Below are 21,817 nucleotides of genomic sequence, written 5' to 3' on the forward strand. Positions count from 1 at the left end.
TTGAGTTCAGGGCTTTGTGATAGCCACTCCAATACCTTGACTTTGTTGCCCTTAAGCCATTTTACCACAACTTTGGAAGTATGCTTGGGGTCATTGTCCATTTGGAAGACCCATTTGCGACCAAGCTTTAACTTCCTGGCTGATGTCTTGAGAAGTTGCTTCAATATATCCACATAATTTTCTTTCCTCATGATGCCATCTACTTTGTGAAGTGCACCAGTCCTTCCTGCAGCAAAGCAACCCCACAACTTGATACTGCCACCCCCGTGCTTCACAGTTGGGATGGTGTTCTTCGGCTTGCAAGCCTCCCCTTTTTCCTCCAAACATAACGATGGTCATCATGGCCAAACTGTTCCATTTTTGTTTCATCAGACCAGAGGACATTTCTCCAAAAAGTATGATCTTTGTCCCCATGTGCAGTTGCAAACCATAGTCTGGCTTTTTCATGGCGGTTTTGGAGCAGTGGCTTCTTCCTTGCTGAGCGGCCTTTTAGGTTATGTTGGTATAGGACTTGTTTTACTGTGGATATAGATACTTTTGTACCTGTTTCCTCCAGCATCTTCACAAGGTCCTTTGCTGTTATTCTGGGATTGATTTGCACTTTTCACACCAAAATACGTTCATGTCTTGGAGACAGAACGCGTCTCCTTCCTGAGCGGTATGACGGCTGTGTGGTCCCATGGTGTTTATACTTGTGTACTATTGTTTGTACAGATGAATGTGGTACCTTCAGACATTTGGAAATTGCTCCCAAGGATGAACCAGACTTGTGGAGGTCTACAGTTTTGTTTCTGAGGTCTTGGCTGATTTATTTTGATTTTCCCATGATTTCAAGCAAAGAGGCACTGTGTTTGAAGGTAGGCTTTGAAATAAATCCACAGGTACACCTTCAATTGACTCAAATGACGTCAATTAGCCAATCATAGGCTTCTAAAGCCCTGACATAATTTTCTGGAATTTTCCAAGCCGTTTAAAGGCACAGTCAACTTCATGTACGTAAACTTCTGACCAACTTGAATTGTGATACAGTGAATTATAAGTCAAATTATCTGTCTGTAAACAATTGCTGAAAAAATTACTTGTGCCATGCACAAAGTATATGTCCTAACCGACTTGCCAAAACTATAGCATTTGTGGAGTGGTTAAAAAATGAGTTTTAATGACTTTAATGACAACATAACTGTATGTAAATTTCCGGCTTCAACTGTATCTAGGTCAAATAGGTAGAGAGGTATGAGGTGTTGCTTCATCTGTTTTTTTGAAAGCAGGTTTGCTGTTCATTTGAGCAATATGAGTTTGTGGTGGAAATTCCAATCATTTATCAGGAGAGACAAGGTCAGTCACTTTATTGTTACTTTATTCAAAACAAATTAATAAGGAAAGCATAGAGCAATTGCTTCTATAATAATGAGGCTGGTCGGCTCAATACTTCTAAGTGTTGTGGCGAGTAGCTCTGACATACGAAGAATATAAATATATTTTATAGAAAATATATGCCATTTTAGACTTCATGACAAACAACAGATGTATGGAATGGGTTCCAAGGTGAAACTTGATATATGAGAAAGGAGTATCCTGCAGCCAGATAGCATTTGCTATGAAGACTGTTCTTATTGTTTAGTCTGGCCCCTAAGACAAGGCTCCGATCTCGTTCCTGGTACTTCATAGCACAGAAACACCAATTCATTCTATGGCATAAATCAATTGTCAACTCCAGATACTCCCATCTCAAGTAAAACCCCTTCTTGACCATACACCTGTACAAGCTCACTGAGGGGAGTGAGCCTCTAGGTCATACACTATGCCAGGATAGGTGCAGCATCAGAGATGACACACAATGGTTCTAGACACTACCCCACACATCTTTTCTCAGACCTTATCTCCCCCAAGGCCAAAGGATGGGAGTGACTGGCACACAGACATTGTGGAGACAAGTAATTGGTTTCCCATTAATCATGCCATTCCTTCACATGGTTTAGAATAGGTAAAGACACATTCACATATGAAGACAATGTTCCCTCCTGTCCTCTTCCCTTTCTGATATTCTGCATAGCACCAGGGACATGTGAAAGACAAGCCTGACCTCTCCCCTCTCTGGGCCCCAGGTGACTGAGCCCCAGCTGAGGGAGGAAGTGCAACTGCCAACACCAGAGTCCGAAGGGATACATTCTAATAACAAGTATATCACATAAGCATATTATGCAGATAAGACACCTTAATTATCTATGTTACCTAACTAATTCTGATTCTTCCGCCACAAGTTCCATGCAATAATGGCTCTATATAATACTGTACACTTTCTTAAATTTGTTCTGAATTTGGGGACTGTGAAAAGACCCCTGGTGGCATGTCTGGTGGGGTAAGTGTGTGTTTCAGTGCTGTCCATAAGTTGACAATGCAAACAATTAGGAATTTACAACACATCAATGTTTCTTATAAAAAGAAGAAGTGATGCAGTCAGTCTCTCCACAACTCTTAGCCAACAGGGACTGGCCTGCATAGTATTTATATTAGCTCTCTGATTACAATTAAGAGCAAGACGTGCTGCTCAGCTGCAGCTTAACTATGTCTTTCCTCGCAGCACTTGACCACATGACTGGACAATAATCAAGATAAGACTGAAGTAGAACCTGCAGGACTTGACCACATGACTGGACAATAATCAAGATAAGACTGAAGTAGAACCTGCAGGACTTGACAATAATCAAGTTAAGACTGAAGTAGAACCTGCGGGACTTGCTTTGTGGAGTGTGGTGTCAAAAAAAGGCGGAAGATCTCTTTATTACAAACAGACCTCTCCCCATCTTTACAACCATTGAATCTATATGTTTTAACCATGACAGTTCTCGTTCTAAGATAACACAAAGTATTTTAGTCTGGTCAACTCGTTAAACAGCCACAACATTCATTACCATGTTCAGCTGAGGGAATGAGTGCTTAGGGAATGATTTGTACCAAATACAATGGTCTTAGTTTTAGAGATGTTCAGGACCAGTTTATTACTGGCCACCCATTCCACAACTGACTGCAACTCCTTGTTAAGGGTTTCAGTGACTTCATTAGTTGGTTGAATGGTTGAATTATTAGTATACATGGACACACACTTTGTTTAATGCCAGTGGCATGTCATTGATAGAAATAGAAGAAAGTAGAGGGCCTAGAGAACTGCCCTGCGGTACACCACACCTTACATGTGTGTGTGTGTCATAATGTGTGTATGTCAGTAGAATACGTGTGTATGTGTGTGTCATTGGAATGTGTGTGTGTTCCATTAGAATGTGTGTGTGTTCCAGTAGAATGTGTGTGTTCCATTAGAATCAATCATATTTCAATAAAATGTATTTATAAAGCCATCTTACATCAGCCGATGTCACAAAGTGCTGTACAGAAACCCAGCCTAAAACCCCCAACAGCAAGCAATGCAGGTGTAGAAGCACGGTGGCTAGGAAAAACTCCCTAGAAAGGCTGGAACCTAGGAAGAAACCTAGAGAGGAACTAGGCTATGAGGGGTGGCTATTCCTCTTCTGGCTGTGCGATTATGAGATTATAACAGAACATGGCCAAGATGTTCAAATGTTCATAGGTGACCAGCAGGGTCAAATAATAATAATCACAGTGGTTGTAGAGGGTGCAACAGATCAGCACCTCGGGAGTAAATGTCAGTTGGCTTTTCATTGCTGATCATTCAGAGTACCTCTACAGCTCCTGCTGTCTCTATAGAGTTGAAAACAGCAGGTCTGGGACAAGGTAGCACGTCCGGTGAACAGGTCAGGGTTCCATAGCCACAGGCAGAACAGTTGAAACTGGAGCAACCGCATGACCAGGTGGACTGGGGACCGCAAGGAGTCAGGCCAGGTACTCCTGGGGCATGGTCTTAGGGCTTAGGTCCTTCGATAGAGAGAGAGAGAAAAAGAGGGAGAGAGAGAGAGAGAATTAGAGAGAGCATACCTAAATTCACACAGGACACCAGATAAGACAGGAGAAATACTCCAGATATTACACACTGACCCTTGCCCCCGACACAAACTATTGCAGCGTAAATACTGGAGGCTGAGACAGGAGGGTCCGGGAGACGCTGTGGCCCCGTCCGATGATACCCCGTGTGTGAACGTGTGTGTGTTCCATTAGAATGTGTGTGTGTTCCATTAGAATGTGTGTGTGTTCCACTAGAATGTGTTTATGTTCAATTAGAATGTGTGTGTGTGTTCCATTAGAATGTGTGTGTGTTCCATTAGAATGTGTGTGTGTTCCATTAGAATGTGTGTGTGTTCCACTAGAATGTGTTTATGTTCAATTAGAATGTGTGTGTTCCATTAGGAGGTGTGTGTTCCATTAGACGGTGTGTGTGTTCCACTAGAATGTGTGTGTGTTCCATTAGAATGTGTGTGTGTTCCATTAGAATGTGTGTGTGTTCCACTATAATGTGTTTATGTTCAATTAGAATGTGTGTGTTCCATTAGGATGTGTGTGTTCCATTAGAAGGTGTGTGTGTTACACTAGAATGTGTGTGTGTTCCATTAGAAGGTGTGTGTGTTACACTAGAATGTGTGTGTGTTCCATTAGAATGTGTGTGTGTGTGTGTGTGCCATTAGAATGTGTGTGTTCCACTAGAATGTGTGTGTGTTCCATTAGAATGTGTCTGTACCATTAGAATATGTATGTGTTCCACTAGAATGTGTGTCTGTTCCATTAGAACATGTGTGTGTTCCACTAGAATGTGTGTGTGTTCCACTAGAATATGTGTGTGTTCCATTAGAATGTGTCTGTTCCATTGGAATGTGTGTGTTCCACTAGAATGTGTGTGTGTTCCACTAGAATATGTGTGTGTTCCATTAGAATGTGTTTGTTCCATTGGAATGTGTGTGTTCCACTAGAATGTGTGTGTGTTCCACTAGAATATGTGTGTGTTCCATTAGAATGTGTCTGTTCCATTTGAATATGTGTGTGTTCCATTCGAATGTGTGTGTGTTCCAATAGAATGTGTGTGTGTTCCATTAGAATGTGTTTGTTCCATTGGAATGTGTGTGTTCCACTAGAATGTGTGTGTGTTCCACTAGAATGTGTGTGTGTTCCACTAGAATGTGTGTGTGTCAGTACAATGTGTCCTGTGTCCTTGTCAGAATGTGTCTGATTTCCATTACAATGTGTGTGTTCCATTAGAATGTGTGTGTGTTCCACTAGAATGTGTGTTTGTCAGTACAATGTGTCCTGTGTCCTTGTCAGAATGTGTGTGAGTTCCATTACAATGTGTGTGTTCCATTAGAATGTGTGTGTGTTCCACTAGAATGTGTGTGTTTCAGTACAATGTGTCCTGTGTCCTTGTCAGAATGTGTTTGCGTGGCTCTGTGTCCACATTTCTTTCTCTACCATGTCACTTTCTTTTCCAGTTTTCCAGTCTGCCCCCTCTCCTTTGCATCTCTCTCCACTCAACCTCTCTCCCTCTCACCCAAATGCTCCCTCCCTCCCCCCCTCTCTCTCCTCTTGTCATTGAGAGTGCAGTCGGCTCATTACCAGGTCGTCTGTTAATTAAGTGTATTTTTAACACAGTTGCAAATCGTTACCATGCTCTCTCCCTATTATTATATCACCTGCTCTCATCTTCCTCCCTTCTCTCTCATCTTCCTCCCTTTTCTCTCTGGCTTAGTGCCGCTCCTTCTCTCTCTGGCTTAGTGCCGCTCCTTCTCTCTCTGGCTTAGTGCCGCTCCTTCTCATCTTCCTCCCTTCTCTCTCTGGCTTAGTGCCGCTCCTTCTCTCTCTGGCTTAGTGCCGCTCCTTCTCTCTCTGGCTTAGTGCCGCTCCTTCTCTCTCTCATCTTCTCTCTCTCTGGCTCCCCTTCTCTCTCTGGCTTAGTGCCGCTCCTTCTCTCTCTCATCTTCCTCCCTTTTCTCTCTGGCTTAGTGCCGCTCCTTCTCTCTCTGGCTTAGTGCCGCTCCTTCTCTCTCTGGCTTAGTGCCGCTCCTTCTCTCTCTCATCTTCCTCCCTTCTCTCTCTGGCTTAGTGCCGCTCCTTCTCTCTCATCTTCCTCCCTTCTCTCTCTGGCTTAGTGCCGCTCCTTCTCTCTCTCATCTTCCTCCCTTTTCTCTCTGGCTTAGTGCCGCTCCTTCTCTCTCTGGCTTAGTGCCGCTCCTTCTCTCTCTGGCTTAGTGCCGCTCCTTCTCTCTCTGGCTTAGTGCCGCTCCTTCTCATCTTCCTCCCTTCTCTCTCTGGCTTAGTGCCGCTCCTTCTCTCTCTGGCTTAGTGCCGCTCCTTCTCTCTCTGGCTTAGTGCCGCTCCTTCTCTCTCTCATCTTCCTCCCTTCTCTCTCTGGCTTAGTGCCGCTCCTTCTCTCTCTGGCTTAGTGCCGCTCCTTCTCTCTCTGGCTTAGTGCCGCTCCTTCTCTCTCTGGCTTAGTGCCGCTCCTTCTCTCTCTGGCTTAGTGCTTCTCTCTCTCTCATCTTCTCCTTCTCTCTCTGGCTTAGTGCCATCTTCCTCCCTTCTCTCTCTGGCTTAGTGCCGCTCCTTCTCTCTCTCATCTTCCTCCTTCTCTCTCTGGCTTAGTGCCGCTCCTTCTCTCTCTGGCTTAGTGCCGCTCCTTCTCTCTCTCTGGCTCCTTCTCTCTCTGGCTTAGTGCCGCTCCTTCTCTCTCTCATCTTCCTCCCTTCTCTCTCTGGCTTAGTGCCGCTCTCTCTCTCTCATCTTCCTCCCTTCTCTCTCTGGCTTAGTGCCGCTCCTTCTCTCTCTCATCTTCCTCCCTTCTCTCTCTGGCTTAGTGCCGCTCCTTCTCTCTCTGGCTTAGTGCCGCTCCTTCTCTCTCTGGCTTAGTGCCGCTCCTTCTCTCTCTGGCTTAGTGCCGCTCCTTCTCTCTCTGGCTTAGTGCCGCTCCTTCTCTCTCTCATCTTCCTCCCTTCTCTCTGGCTTAGTGCCGCTCCTTCTCTCTCTCATCTTCCTCCCTTCTCTCTCTCTGGCTTAGTGCCGCTCCTTCTCTCTCTTAGTGCATCTTCCTCCTTCTCTCTGGCTTAGTGCCGCTCCTTCTCTCTCTGGCTTAGTGCCGCTCCTTCTCTCTCTGGCTTAGTGCCTCTCCTTCTCTCTCTCTCTCTGGCTTAGTGCCGCTCCTTCTCTCTTCTCTCTCTCATCTTCCTCCCTTTCTCTCTCTGGCTTAGTGCCGCTCCTTCTCTCTCTCATCTTCCTCCCTTCTCTCTCTGGCTTAGTGCCGCTCCTTCTCTCTCTCTTAGTGCCGCTCCTTCTCTCTCTGGCTTCCTCTCCTTCTCTCTCTGGCTTAGTGCCTCCTTCTTCTCTGGCTTAGTGCCTCCTCTCTCTCTCATCTTCCTCCTTCTCTCTCTGGCTTAGTGCCTCCTTCTCTCTCATCTTCCTCCTTCTCTCTCTGGCTTAGTGCCTCCTTCTCTCTCTCATCTTCCTCCCTTCTCTCTCTGGCTTAGTGCCGCTCCTTCTCTCTCTCATCTTCCTCCCTTCTCTCTCTGGCTTAGTGCCGCTCCTTCTCTCTCTGGCTTAGTGCCGCTCCTTCTCTCTCTCATCTTCCTCCCTTTTCTCTCTGGCTTAGTGCCGCTCCTTCTCTCTCTCATCTTCCTCCCTTCTCTCTCTGGCTTAGTGCCGCTCCTTCTCTCTCTCATCTTCCTCCCTTCTCTCTCTGGCTTAGTGCCGCTCCTTCTCTCTCTCATCTTCCTCCCTTCTCTCTCTGGCTTAGTGCCGCTCCTTCTCTCTCTCATCTTCCTCCCTTCTCTCTCTGGCTTAGTGCCGCTCCTTCTCTCTCTGGCTTAGTGCCGCTCCTTCTCTCTCTCATCTTCCTCCCTTCTCTCTCTGGCTTAGTGCCGCTCCTTCTCTCTCTCATCTTCTCTCTCCATCTTCCTCCCTTCTCTCTCTGGCTTAGTGCCGCTCCTTCTCTCTCTCATCTTCCTCCCTTCTCTCTCTGGCTTAGTGCCGCTCCTTCTCTCTCTTCATCTTCTCCCTTCTCTCTCTGGCTTAGTGCTCCTTCTCTCTCTCATCTTCCTCCCTTCTCTCTCTGGCTTAGTGCCGCTCCTTCTCTCTCTCATCTTCCTCCCTTCTCTCTCTGGCTTAGTGCCGCTCCTTCTCTCTCTCATCTTCCTCCCTTCTCTCTCTGGCTTAGTGCCGCTCCTTCTCTCTCTCATCTTCCTCCCTTCTCTCTCTGGCTTAGTGCCGCTCCTTCTCTCTCTCATCTTCCTCCCTTCTCTCTCTGGCTTAGTGCCGCTCCTTCTCTCTCTCATCTTCCTCCCTTCTCTCTCTGGCTTAGTGCCGCTCCTTCTCTCTCTCATCTTCCTCCCTTCTCTCTCTGGCTTAGTGCCGCTCCTTCTCTCTCTCATCTTCCTCCCTTTTCTCTCTGGCTTAGTGCCGCTCCTTCTCTCTCTCATCTTCCTCCCTTCTCTCTCTGGCTTAGTGCCGCTCCTTCTCTCTCTCATCTTCCTCCCTTTTCTCTCTGGCTTAGTGCCGCTCTCTCCTTCTCTCTCTGGCTTAGTGCATCTTCTCTCTCCATCTTCTCTTCTCTCTCTGGCTTAGTGCCGCTCCTTCTCTCTCTCATCTTCCTCCCTTCTCTCTCTGGCTTAGTGCCGCTCCTTCTCTCTCTCATCTTCCTCCCCTTCTCTCTCTGGCTTAGTGCCGCTCCTTCTCTCTCTGGCTTATCTTCCTCCCTTCTCTCTCTGGCTTAGTGCCGCTCCTTCTCTCTCTCATCTTCCTCCCTTCTCTCTCTGGCTTAGTGCCGCTTCCTCCCTTCTCTCTGGCTTAGTGCCGCTCCTTCTCTCTCTCATCTTCTTCCCTTCTCTCTCTGGCTTAGTGCCGCTCCTTCTCTCTCTCATCTTCTCCCTTCTCTCTCTGGCTTAGTGCTCTTCTCTCTCTGGCTTAGTTCCCTTCTCTCTGGCTTAGTGCCGCTCCTTCTCTCTCATCTTCCTTCTTCTCTCTGGCTTAGTGCCGCTCCTTCTCTCTCTCATCTTCCTCCCTTTTCTCTCTGGCTTAGTGCCGCTCCTTCTCTCTCTCATCTTCCTCCCTTCTCTCTCTGGCTTAGTGCCGCTCCTTCTCTCTCATCTTCCTCCCTTCTCTCTCTGGCTTAGTGCCGCTCCTTCTCTCTCTCATCTTCCTCCCTTTTCTCTCTGGCTTAGTGCCGCTCCTTCTCTCTCTCATCTTCTTCCCTTCTCTCTCTGGCTTAGTGCCGCTCCTTCTCTCTCTCATCTTCTTCCCTTCTCTCTCTGGCTTAGTGCCGCTCCTTCTCTCTCTCATCTTCCTCCCTTCTCTCTCTGGCTTAGTGCCGCTCCTTCTCTCTCTCATCTTCCTCCCTTCTCTCTCTGGCTTAGTGCCGCTCCTTCTCTCTCATCTTCTTCCCTTCTCTCTCTGGCTTAGTGCCGCTCCTTCTCTCTCTCATCTTCTTCCCTTCTCTCTCTGGCTTAGTGCCGCTCCTTCTCTCTCTCATCTTCTTCCCTTCTCTCTCTGGCTTAGTGCCGCTCCTTCTCTCTCTCATCTTCTCCCTCTCTCTGGCTTAGTGCCGCTCCTTCTCTCTCTCATCTTCCTCCCTTCTCTCTCTGGCTTAGTGCCGCTCCTTCTCTCTCATCTTCCTCCCTTCTCTCTCTGGCTTAGTGCCGCTCCTTCTCTCTCTCATCTTCCTCCCTTCTCTCTCTGGCTTAGTGCCGCTTCCTCTCTCTCTCATCTTCCTCCCTTCTCTCTCTGGCTTAGTGCCGCTCCTTCTCTCTCTCATCTTCATCTTCCTCTCTCATCTTCCTCCCTTCTCTCTCTGGCTTAGTGCCGCTCCTTCTCTCTCTCATCTTCTTCCCTTTTCTCTCTGGCTTAGTGCCGCTCCTTCTCTCTCTCATCTTCCTCCCTTCTCTCTCTGGCTTAGTGCCGCTCCTTCTCTCTCTCATCTTCCTCCCTTCTCTCTCTGGCTTAGTGCCGCTTCCTCTCTCTCTCATCTTCCTCCCTTCTCTCTCTGGCTTAGTGCCGCTCCTTCTCTCTCTCATCTTCCTCCCTTCTCTCTCTGGCTTAGTGCCGCTCCTTCTCTCTCTCATCTTCTTCCCTTCTCTCTCTGGCTTAGTGCCGCTTCCTCTCTCTCTCATCTTCCCCCCTTCTCTCTCTGGCTTAGTGCCGCTTCCTCTCTCTCTCATCTTCCTCCCTTTTCTCTCTGGCTTAGTGCCGCTCCTTCTCTCTCTCATCTTCCCCCCTTCTCTCTCTGGCTTAGTGCCGCTTCCTCTCTCTCTCATCTTCTTCCCTTTTCTCTCTGGCTTAGTGCCGCTCCTTCTCTCTCTCATCTTCCTCCCTTCTCTCTCTGGCTTAGTGCCGCTCCTTCTCTCTCTCATCTTCCTCCCTTCTCTCTCTGGCTTAGTGCCCGCTTCCTCTCTCTCTCATCTTCCTCCCTTTTCTCTCTGGCTTAGTGCCGCTCCTTCTCTCTCTCATCTTCCTCCCTTCTCTCTCTGGCTTAGTGCCGCTTCCTCTCTCTCTCATCTTCCTCCCTTCTCTCTCTGGCTTAGTGCCGCTCCTTCTCTCTCTCATCTTCCCCCCTTCTCTCTCTGGCTTAGTGCCGCTCCTTCTCTCTCATCTTCTTCCCTTCTCTCTCTGGCTTAGTGCCGCTTCCTCTCTCTCTCATCTTCCTCCCTTTTCTCTCTGGCTTAGTGCCGCTCCTTCTCTCTCATCTTCCCCCCTTCTCTCTCTGGCTTAGTGCCGCTCCTTCTCTCTCATCTTCTTCCCTTCTCTCTCTGGCTTAGTGCCGCTTCCTCTCTCTCTCATCTTCCTCCCTTTTCTCTCTGGCTTAGTGCCGCTCCTTCTCTCTCTCATCTTCCTCCCTTCTCTCTCTGGCTTAGTGCCGCTCCTTCTCATCTTCCTCCCTTCTCTCTCTGGCTTAGTGCCGCTCCTTCTCATCTTCCCCCCTTCTCTCTCTGGCTTAGTGCCGCTCCTTCTCTCTCTCATCTTCCTCCCTTCTCTCTCTGGCTTAGTGCCGCTCCTTCTCATCTTCCCCCCTTCTCTCTCTGGCTTAGTGCCGCTCCTTCTCTCTCATCTTTTTCCCTTCTCTCTCTGGCTTAGTGCCGCTCCTTCTCTCTCTCATCTTCCCCCCTTCTCTCTCTGGCTTAGTGCCGCTCCTTCTCTCTCATCTTCTTCTCTCTCTCATCTCCCTCCCTTCTCTCTCTGGCTTAGTGCCGCTCCTTCTCATCTTCCTCCCTTCTCTCTCTGGCTTAGTGCCGCTCCTTCTCTCTCTCATCTTCTCCCCTTCTCTCTCTGGCTTAGTGCCGCTCCTTCTCTCTCATCTTCCCCCTTCTCTGGCTTAGTGCCGCTCCTTCTCTCTCTCATCTTCCCCCCTTCTCTCTCTGGCTTAGTGCCGCTCCTTCTCATCTTCCTCCCTTCTCTCTCTGGCTTAGTGCCGCTCCTTCTCTCTCTCATCTTCCCCCCTTCTCTCTCTGGCTTAGTGCCGCTCCTTCTCATCTTCCTCCCTTCTCTCTCTGGCTTAGTGCCGCTCCTTCTCTCTCATCTTCCTCCCTTCTCTCTCTGGCTTAGTGCCGCTCCTTCTCTCTCTCATCTTCCCCCCTTCTCTCTCTGGCTTAGTGCCGCTCCTTCTCTCTCATCTTCTTCCCTTCTCTCTCTGGCTTAGTGCCGCTTCCTCTCTCTCTCATCTTCCTCCCTTTTCTCTCTGGCTTAGTGCCGCTCCTTCTCTCTCATCTTCCCCCCTTCTCTCTCTGGCTTAGTGCCGCTCCTTCTCTCTCATCTTCTTCCCTTCTCTCTCTGGCTTAGTGCCGCTTCCTCTCTCTCTCATCTTCCTCCCTTTTCTCTCTGGCTTAGTGCCGCTCCTTCTCTCTCTCATCTTCCTCCCTTCTCTCTCTGGCTTAGTGCCGCTCCTTCTCATCTTCCTCCCTTCTCTCTCTGGCTTAGTGCCGCTCCTTCTCATCTTCCCCCCTTCTCTCTCTGGCTTAGTGCCGCTCCTTCTCTCTCTCATCTTCCTCCCTTCTCTCTCTGGCTTAGTGCCGCTCCTTCTCATCTTCCCCCCTTCTCTCTCTGGCTTAGTGCCGCTCCTTCTCTCTCATCTTTTTCCCTTCTCTCTCTGGCTTAGTGCCGCTCCTTCTCTCTCTCATCTTCCCCCCTTCTCTCTCTGGCTTAGTGCCGCTCCTTCTCTCTCTCATCTCCCTCCCTTCTCTCTCTGGCTTAGTGCCGCTCCTTCTCTCTCTCCCTTCTCTCTTCTTAGTGCCTTCTCTCTCTGGCTTAGTGCCGCTCCTTCTCTCTCTCATCTTCTCCCCTTCTCTCTCTGGCTTAGTGCCGCTCCTTCTCTCTCTCATCTTCCCCCCTTCTCTCTCTGGCTTAGTGCCGCTCCTTCTCTCTCTCATCTCCCTCCCTTCTCTCTCTGGCTTAGTGCCGCTCCTTCTCATCTTCCTCCCTTCTCTCTCTGGCTTAGTGCCGCTCCTTCTCTCTCTCATCTTCTCCCCTTCTCTCTCTGGCTTAGTGCCGCTCCTTCTCTCTCATCTTCCCCCCTTCTCTCTCTGGCTTAGTGCCGCTCCTTCTCTCTCTCATCTTCCCCCCTTCTCTCTCTGGCTTAGTGCCGCTCCTTCTCTCTCATCTTCCTCCCTTCTCTCTCTGGCTTAGTGCCGCTCCTTCTCTCTCTCATCTTCCCCCCTTCTCTCTCTGGCTTAGTGCCGCTCCTTCTCATCTTCCTCCCTTCTCTCTCTGGCTTAGTGCCGCTCCTTCTCTCTCATCTTCCTCCCTTCTCTCTCTGGCTTAGTGCCGCTCCTTCTCATCTTCCCCCCTTCTCTCTCTGGCTTAGTGCCGCTCCTTCTCTCTCATCTTCCTCCCTTCTCTCTCTGGCTTAGTGCCGCTCCTTCTCTCTCATCTTCCTCCCTTCTCTCTCTGGCTTAGTGCCGCTTTCTCTCTCTCCCATCCTTCTCTTTCTCTCTCCTTTATCTCTCTCTCCCTCTTTCTTTGTCATCTCTCTCTCTCTCTCTCTCTCTCTCTCTCTCTCTCTTCCTCTCTCTCTCCTCCTCTATATATATATACCATCCATACCATCCATCTATACCACCATATATATACCATCCATACCATCCATCTATACCACCATCATTAAACCGCTACCATTACCATTACCCCTACTACCTGTACCATTACTATTTGGAATAATAATCACAATAATAATAATAATAATAATAATGCCAATACTAATAAGTAAGTTACTTTTTACTATGCAGATGTTATTATTCATTGTCCCTCAGGCTATGGCAGGAAAATACATATTTGGCTGCAAGAGGAGCTGTTGCTCCTTCGCCAATGAGTGTTTTATGTTTTTCCTCTGGGTTTAATAAGTACAAATTTGGAATAAATGTAGTAATTACTGTGAAGGAGAAAGTGCTTCTCTGTTTCTACCTCCCCTGTCGTGCAGTGAACACATACGCGCTCATCTTTAGTTAGCTATGTCTTTTTATGTCTGCCGGTTTCTATTGCCAATGGGTGGTCACTCAGCCTGTACTTGGTAAGGATCTGTCTCTGTCTCTCTCTGTCAGCCTGTACTTGGTAAGGATCTGTCTCTGCTTCGTATCTCTGACAGAGAGAAAATCAGCCAATTCATATTCTCTGTTTAGGGCCAGAAAGCAATTTTTAAAATTTGAATTCACTTTTTAGTTTTTTCATTACCACTGGAAATCGGCCCAATTCTGCCCTACATACATTCAATGGTGTGTTTCCTTGGACCATCCGACAGAATTCTGCATGTAGGGCTTCAATTGGATATTTTTCCCACATTTTAAAGTCCAGTTGTTCCCTCTCTTTCTCTATATAAATATCCCTTTCTCTCTGAATGTTTTTTTGTTTTTGTTTACAGTGCTATCCCTCTCTATATTCCGGAATAGAAATACAGTATCTAGATGCTATCTGTCCAGTATTTGTGCATGTTCTTATCTGCTCCGTTCAACATGTTTGTCCAGTTCCTCTACATCTACCTGCTCTCGGCTACACTGCATTCTCTTTCTTCCTCTTCTTAATATTCCCCTCTCTCTTCTATTCTTCTTTCTGTCGTTCGTTCTATCGCTCCTCTCATCCACTGTTTGGCATGCTGCTCACGCTACTGTCTAATTACTGTACAGACAGAAAAGATGTCTGGTACACCTCTCTTTCCCGCTCTTCCTCTCCCACTCTGTCTCTCATTCCCTCTATCTCTCTTCTTCTCCCTCAATCTCTATCCTTGTCCTAATTGGTTCTCTCTGTCTTTCTCTCTCACACCTCTATCCGTCCATGCCTAGCTACACCCTCCCCCTCTCCCCCCATATCTCTCCCTCTTCTTTTCTCACAGTGACTGAAACCCGTTGATGAGAGCAGATCACATCTTCAGCCTTCTCCCATCTGCACAGGAAGCACACAAACGCAGGCACACATGCACACACATACACCTCTCCACCGCCCTCAGCAATAGAGAGTGCATCTATTTGCACCGTTTGTCTCAATGAGTTTTACTTCTTCAATTATCGCTTTGTCCCCTCTCTCACTCTCCCTCCCTCTCTCAATTCAAGGGCTTTATTGGCATGGGAAACATTGCCAAAGCAAATGAAGTAGAAGGTAACAAAAGTGAAATAAACAACAACAAAAAATGTACGGTACACATTATACTTACAAAAATTCCAAAAGAATAAAGACATTTCAAATGTCACAGTGCTGTAACGATATGCAAATAGTTAAAGTAAAACAAGGGAAAATACATAAACATAAATATCTGTTGTATTTACAATGGTGTTTGTGTTGGCAACAGGTCACAAATCTTGCTGCTGTGATGCACACTGTGGAATTTTTTGGGGAGTTTATTAAAAAAAAGGTTTTCAAATTCTCTGTGGGTCCGTGTAATCTGAGTAAAATATGTGTCTCTAATATGGTGAAACATTTGGCAGGAGGTTAGGAAGGTGCGGCTCAGTTTCCACCACATTTTGTGGGCAGTGTGCATATAGCCTGTCTTCTCTTGAGAACCAGGTCTGCCTTTGGCAGCCTTTCTCAATAGCAAGGCTATGCTTACTGAGTCTGTTCATAGTCAAAGATTTCCTTAATTTTGGGTCAGTCACAGTGGTCAGGTATTCTGCCACTGGGTACTCTCTGTTTAGGGCCAAATAGCATTACAGTTTGCTCTGTTATTTACTATTTCTTTCCTATGTGTCAAGTAATTATCTTTTAGTTTTCTCATGATTTGGTTGGGTCTAATTGTGTTGCTGTCCTGGGGCTCTGTGGGGTCTGTTTGGGAGCAGAGCCACTGGACCAGCTTGCTTAGGGGACTCTTCTCCAGGTTTATTTATCTGTAGCAATGGCTCTGCTATGGAAGGTTTGGAAATGGCTTCCTTTTGGGTGGTTGCAGAATTTAACGGCTCTTTTCTGATAATTAGCGGGTATCGGCCTAATTCTACTCTGCATCCATTATTTGGTGTTTTATGTTGTACATGAAGGACATTTTTATAGAATTCTGCATTTTGTGAACTCTTGGTTGGTGAGCGGACCTGAGACCTCACAACCATAAAGGGCAATGAGTTCTAGAACTGATTCAAATATTTTTAGTCAGATCCTAATTGGTATGTCAAATTTGATGTTCCTTTTGATGGCATACAGTGCCTTGCAAAAGTGTTCCTCCTGCTTGGTGTTTTTCCTATTTTGTTGCATTACAACATATAAATTAATGGATTTTTGTTTGGATTTCATGTAATGGACATATAGAAAATAGTCCAATTTGGTGAAGTGAAATGAAAAAAAAAAGATTTGTTAAAAAAAACCTAAAAAAACTGAAAAGTGTTGTGTGCATATGAATTCACCCACTTTGCTATGAAGCACCTAAATAGGATTTGGTGCAAACAATTACCTTCAGAAGTCACATAATTAGTTAAATAAAGCCCACCCGTGGACAGTCTAAGTGTCACATGATCTGTCACATGATCTCAGTATATATATGCCTGTTCTGAAAGGCCCCAGAGTCTGCAACACCACTAAGCAATGGGCACCACCAAGGAAGCAGCACCATAAAGGCGAAGGAGCTCTCCAAACAGGCCAGGGACAACATTGTGGAAAAGTACAGATCAGGGTTGGGTTATAAAATAATATCCGAAACTTTGAACATCCTATGGAGCACCATTAAATCCATTATTACAAAATTGAAGGAATATGGCACCACAACAAACCTACCAAGAGAAGGCCGCACACTCCACAGAGCTGGGCTTTATGGAAGAGTGGCCAGAAAAATGCCATTGCTTAAAGAAAAAAATAAGCAAACACGTTTGGTGTTTGCCAAAAGGCATGTGGGAGACTCCGCCAAAATATGAAGAGCGTACTCTGGTCAGATGAGACTAAAATTGAGCTTTTTGGTCATCAAGGAAAATGCTATGTCTGGCACAAACCCAACACCTCGCATCACCCCAAGAACACCATCCCGTGAAGCATGGGCAGCATCATGCTGTGGGGATGTTTTTCATCGGCAGGGACTGGGAAACTGGTCAGAATTGAAGGAATGATGGATGGCACTAATTCTTGAGGGAAACCTTTTTCGGTCTTCCAGAGATTTGAGACAATGACCCTAAGCATACTGCTAAAGCAACACTCGAGTAGTTTAAGGTGAGACATTTAACCTGTTGCTTCTACTCGGGACGCTTGCGTCCCAACTAGAGCTCTGGAAATGCAAATGCGCTACGCTAAATGCTAATAGTATTAGTTAAAACTCAAAAGTTCATTAAAATACACATGCAGGGTATCGAATTAAAGCTACACTCGTTGTGAATCCAGGCAACAAGTCAGATTTTTAAAATGCTTTTCGGCGAAAGCATGAGAAGCTATTATCTGATAGCATGTAACACCCAAAAAGACCCACAGGGGACGTAAACAAAATAATTAGCATTTCGGCGTTACACAAACCGCACAATAAAATAGAAAACATTCATTACCTTTCACCATCTTCTTTGTTGGCACTCCTAGATGTCCCATAAACACTATTTGGGTCTTTATTTCGATTAAATCGGTCCATATAAAGCCTAGATATCGTTATATGTAGACTGTGTGATAAACGAAAAACATCGTTTCAAAACGTAACGTCATTTTTAAAATTCAAAAAGTCGACGATAAACTTTCACAAAACACTTCGAAATACGTTTGTAATGCAACTTTAGGTATTAGTAAACGTTAATAAGCGATAAAATTCATCAGGAGGCGATGTAAAGATCATTAACTGTCCGTCTGGAAAAATGTCCGGCTAGAAACTCAACGAAAATATCCGGTCCTAGACCATAGGAGATACGGTGCCCTGCATGTGTTTGACCAAGAAAAAACTCGAAGGGAAATGACAAGACTCTAGACACCATGTGGAAGCTGTAGGTACTGCAACCTCAGTCAATTAATTGTGGTTCACCTTTATCAATGGGTTCAAGTAGCGCATGGATATATTTTCCCATTTTCAGTGATCAGTTTTTCCTGTGCTTTTCGATGTAAATGCCGTTCTGGTAAAGCCACAGCAGTGATTTAACCAGTTTTATAAATGTCTGAGTGTTTTCTATCCACACAGACTAAGCAAATGCATATACTATATTCCTGGCATGAGTAGCAGGGCGCTGAAATGTTGCGCGATTTTTAACAGAATGTTCAAAAAAGTAGAGGGTCGACTTAAGAGGTTAAATGTCTTGGAATGGCCTAGTCAAAGCCCAGACCTCGATCCAATTTAGAATCTGTGGTATGACTTAAAGATTGCTTTACACCAGCGGAAACCATTTTGCCTTGAAGAATGCGCAAAAATTCCAGTGGCTAGATGTGCCAAGCTTATAGAGACATACCCCAAAGGGTAATTGCTGTAATTGCTGCAAAAGGTGGCTCTACAAGGTATTGACTTTGTTGAGGGTGAATTGTTATGCATTCTCCGATTTTTTTTGTCTTATTTCTTGTTTGTTTCACAATAACAAATATTTTGCATCTTCAAAGTGGTAGGCATGTTGTGTAAATCATTTTTAATTTTTAATTTATTTTACCTTTATTTAACTAGGCAAGTCAGCTAAGAACAAGTCAGCTCCGGGGTTTGAACTTGCAACCTTCCGGTTACTAGTCCAACGCTCTAACCACTAGGCTACCCTGATACAAACCCCACAAAAATCTATTTTAATTCCAGGTTGTAAGCAGCAAATAGGAAAAATGCCAAGGGGGGTGAATACTTTCGCAAGCCACTGTAGAACGCTCTTCTTGCCTTGTCTCTCAGATCGTTCACAGCTTTGTGGAAGTTACCTGTTGCGCTGAAGTTTAGGCTGAGGTATGTATAGTTCTTTGTGTGCTCTAGGGCAACGGTATCAAGATGGAATTAGTATTCGTGGTCCAAGCAACTGGACCTTTTTTGGAACACCATCATTTTGGTATTACTGAGATTTACTGTCAGGTCCCAGGTCTGACAGAATCTGTGCAGAAGATCTAGGTGCTGCTGTATGCTCTCTTTGGTTGGGGAAGGAGCACCAGGTCATCAGTAAACAATAGACATTTGACTTCAGATTCTAGAATGGTCAGACCGGGTGCTGCAGACTGTTCTAGTGCCCTCGCCAATTGGTTGATCTATATGCTGAAGAGTGTAGAGCTTAAGCTTACATCCCGGTCTCACCCCCTGACCCTGTGGAAAGAAATGTATGTGTTTTTTGCCAATTTTAATTGCGCATTTGTTGTTTGTCTATGTGGATTTTATAATGTTGTATGTTTTTCCCCCAACACCACTTTCCATCAATTTGTATAGCAGGCCCTCGTGGCAAATTGAGTTGATTGCTTTTGTGAAGACTTTGCCTTTGTTTTGGTTTGTTTGTTTGTCAGTTACAGTGTGCAGGGTGAATACGTGGTCTGTCGCACGGTAATTTGACATTTGCTCCATACATTTTTTTTGCTGAGGAAATGTATGAGCCTGCAGCTAATGATAATGCAGATGATTTTCCCATGGTTGCTGTTGATTAATGTCCCACGGTAGTTATTGGGGTCAAATTTGCTTTCACTTTTGTGGATTGAAGTGATCAGTCCTTGGTTCCAAATATTTGGGAAGATGCCAGAGCTGAGGAAGGATGCTGTTAAAGAGCCATTTGAAATTTGTCATCTGTATATTTTGTTATTTCATTTAGGATACCATCAAACCACAGGCCTTTTTGTGTTGAAGGGTTTGTATTTTGTCCAGTAGTTCATTCAATGTAATTGGAGAATCCAGTGTGTTTTGGTCGTCTTTGAAAGTTGATTCTAAGATTTCTATTTGATCATGTATATGTTTTTGCTGTTTCTTCTTTGTTATAGGGACAAAAAGATTGGATTAGTGGTTTACACATACATCTCGTGTTGTTGTTTGTTTATTTAGTGTTTTCCAATTATCCCAGAAGTGGTTAGAGTCTATGGATTCTTCAATTACATTGAGCTGATTTCTGACGTTCTGTTCCTTCTTTTTCCATGGTGTATTTCTGTATTGTTTTAGTGATTCACCATAGTGAAGGCATAGACTCAGGTTTTTGGGGTCTCTATGTTTTTGGTTCGATAGGTGTCTCAATTTCTTTTTTAGGTTTCTGCATTCTTCATGAAACCATTTGTCATTGTTGTTCATTTACTTAGGTTTTCTACTTGAAACTTTTAGATATGATAGGGAAGCTATTTTAGTTTTCTACTGCCAAGTTTACACCTTCACTATTACAGCGAAACATTTTATCCAGGAATTTGTCTAGAAGGTATTTAATTTGTTGCCTGATTGTTTTTGGGGAAATTTCCACAGTACTCTCCTTCCATCAACAGCATTTCTACATATTTTTCAGTTCCTTTGGCTTTTTGATTGCCTCATGATTGAGTATTGCTCTGTTCAAGTAGAGTGTGATTTTGCAGTGATCTGACAGAGGTGTCAGTGGACTGACTGTGAACGCTCTGATAGACTCTGGGTTGAGGTCAGTGATAAAGCAGTCTACAGTACTACTGCCAAGAGATGAGCTATAGGTGTACCTACCATAGGAGTCCCCTCGAAGCCCATCATTTATTATGTACGTACCCAGTGTCCGACACAGCTGCAGGAGTTGTAACCCATTTTTGTTGGTTATGTTGTCGTAGGTGTGTCTAGAGTGGCATATGGGGGAGGGAATGCTGTCACCTCCAAGTAGCTGTTTGTCCCCCTGTGTGCTGAGGGAGTCAGGTTCTTGTCCAGTTCTGCCATTTAGGTCGCCACAGACTATTACATGTTCTTGGGACTGAAATGGTTGATCCCCCCCCTCTAGGATGGAGAAGCTGTCTTCATTAAAGTATATGGATTCTATTGGGGGGGATATAGGTAGCACACATGAGGACATTTCTCTGTGGAGATCAATTCCTTAATATTTTCTGTAAAATGTTCCTGTTTTGACTAATTTAATAGAGTGGGTTAGGTCTGCTCGATACCAAATTAGCATACATCCTGAATCTCGACCCTGTTTCACACCTGGTAGTTTGTTGGATGGGACTACCAGCTCTCTGTAACCTAGAGGGCAACCAGTGAGTCTGTCTCCTCTATACCACCCACCTGGTAGTTTGTTGGATGGGACTACCAGCTCTCTGTAACCTAGAGGGCAACCAGTGGGTCTGTCTCCTCTATACCACCCACCTGGTAGTTTGTTGGATGGGACTACCAGCTCTCTGTAACCTAGAGGGCAACCAGTGAGTCTGTCTCCTCTATACCACCCACCTGGTAGTTTGGTGGATGGGACTACCAGCTCTCTGTAACCTAGAGGGCAACCAGTGAGTCTGTCTCCTCTATACCATCCACCTGGTAGTTTGGTGGATGGACTACCAGCTCTCTGTAACCTAGAGGGTAACCAGTGGGTCCGTCTCCTCTATACCACCCACCTGGTAGTTTGGTGGATGGACTACCAGCTCTCTGTAACCTAGAGGGCAACCAGTGAGTCTGTCTCCTCTATACCACCCACCTGGTAGTTTGGTGGATGGACTACCAGCTCTCTGTAACCTAGAGGGCAACCAGTGAGTCTGTCTCCTCTATACCACCCACCTGGTAGTTTGGTGGATGGACTACCAGCTCTCTGTAACCTAGAGGGCAACCAGTGAGTCTGTCTCCTCTATACCACCCACCTGGTAGTTTGGTGGATGGACTACCAGCTCTCTGTAACCTAGAGGGCAACCAGTGAGTCTGTCTCCTCTATACCACCCACCTGGTAGTTTGTTGGATGGGACTACCAGCTCTCTGTAACCTAGAGGGCAACCAGTGAGTCTGTCTCCTCTATACCACCCACCTGGTAGTTTGTTGGATGGGACTACCAGCTCTCTGTAACCTAGAGGGCAACCAGTGAGTCTGTCTCTTCTATACCACCCACCTGGTAGTTTGGTGGATGGACTACCAGCTCTCTGTAACCTAGAGGGCAACCAGTGAGTCTGTCTCCTCTATACCACCCACCTGGTAGTTTGTTGGATGGGACTACCAGCTCTCTGTAACCTAGAGGGTAACCAGTGGGTCCGTCTCCTCTATACCACCCACCTGATAGTTTGTTGGATGGGACTACCAGCTCTCTGTAACCTAGAGGGTAACCAGTGGGTCTCTCTCCTTTATACCATGTTTCTTGTAGGACGACAATGTCTGTTTTTACAATTTCTTTGAAGTCTGGATTCCTGCTCTTTAGGCTAAAGGCAGATTATCTCAGACCTTGTATATTCCAGGATAACATAGTAAAAGCGTTGTGTTCCATAGTGTCTAGTGTTGTTTTTGTGTGGTTTAGTCCCAGACCTTCACAGAAGGTGTGAGCAGAGCATGTTGAGCATCTGATACATACCTCTTAGGTCACAGGATGAGGGTGTAAAAGTTCGGGTTGACCTGTTTCTCTGCTCACGGCCTGGGCATATGTCCTGCTGTCATGTTGAGGTCCTTGCTACAGAGGCA

The sequence above is a fragment of the Oncorhynchus nerka genome, linkage group LG19 (assembly GCF_034236695.1).
Source record: "Oncorhynchus nerka isolate Pitt River linkage group LG19, Oner_Uvic_2.0, whole genome shotgun sequence".
Taxonomy (NCBI): domain Eukaryota; kingdom Metazoa; phylum Chordata; class Actinopteri; order Salmoniformes; family Salmonidae; genus Oncorhynchus; species Oncorhynchus nerka.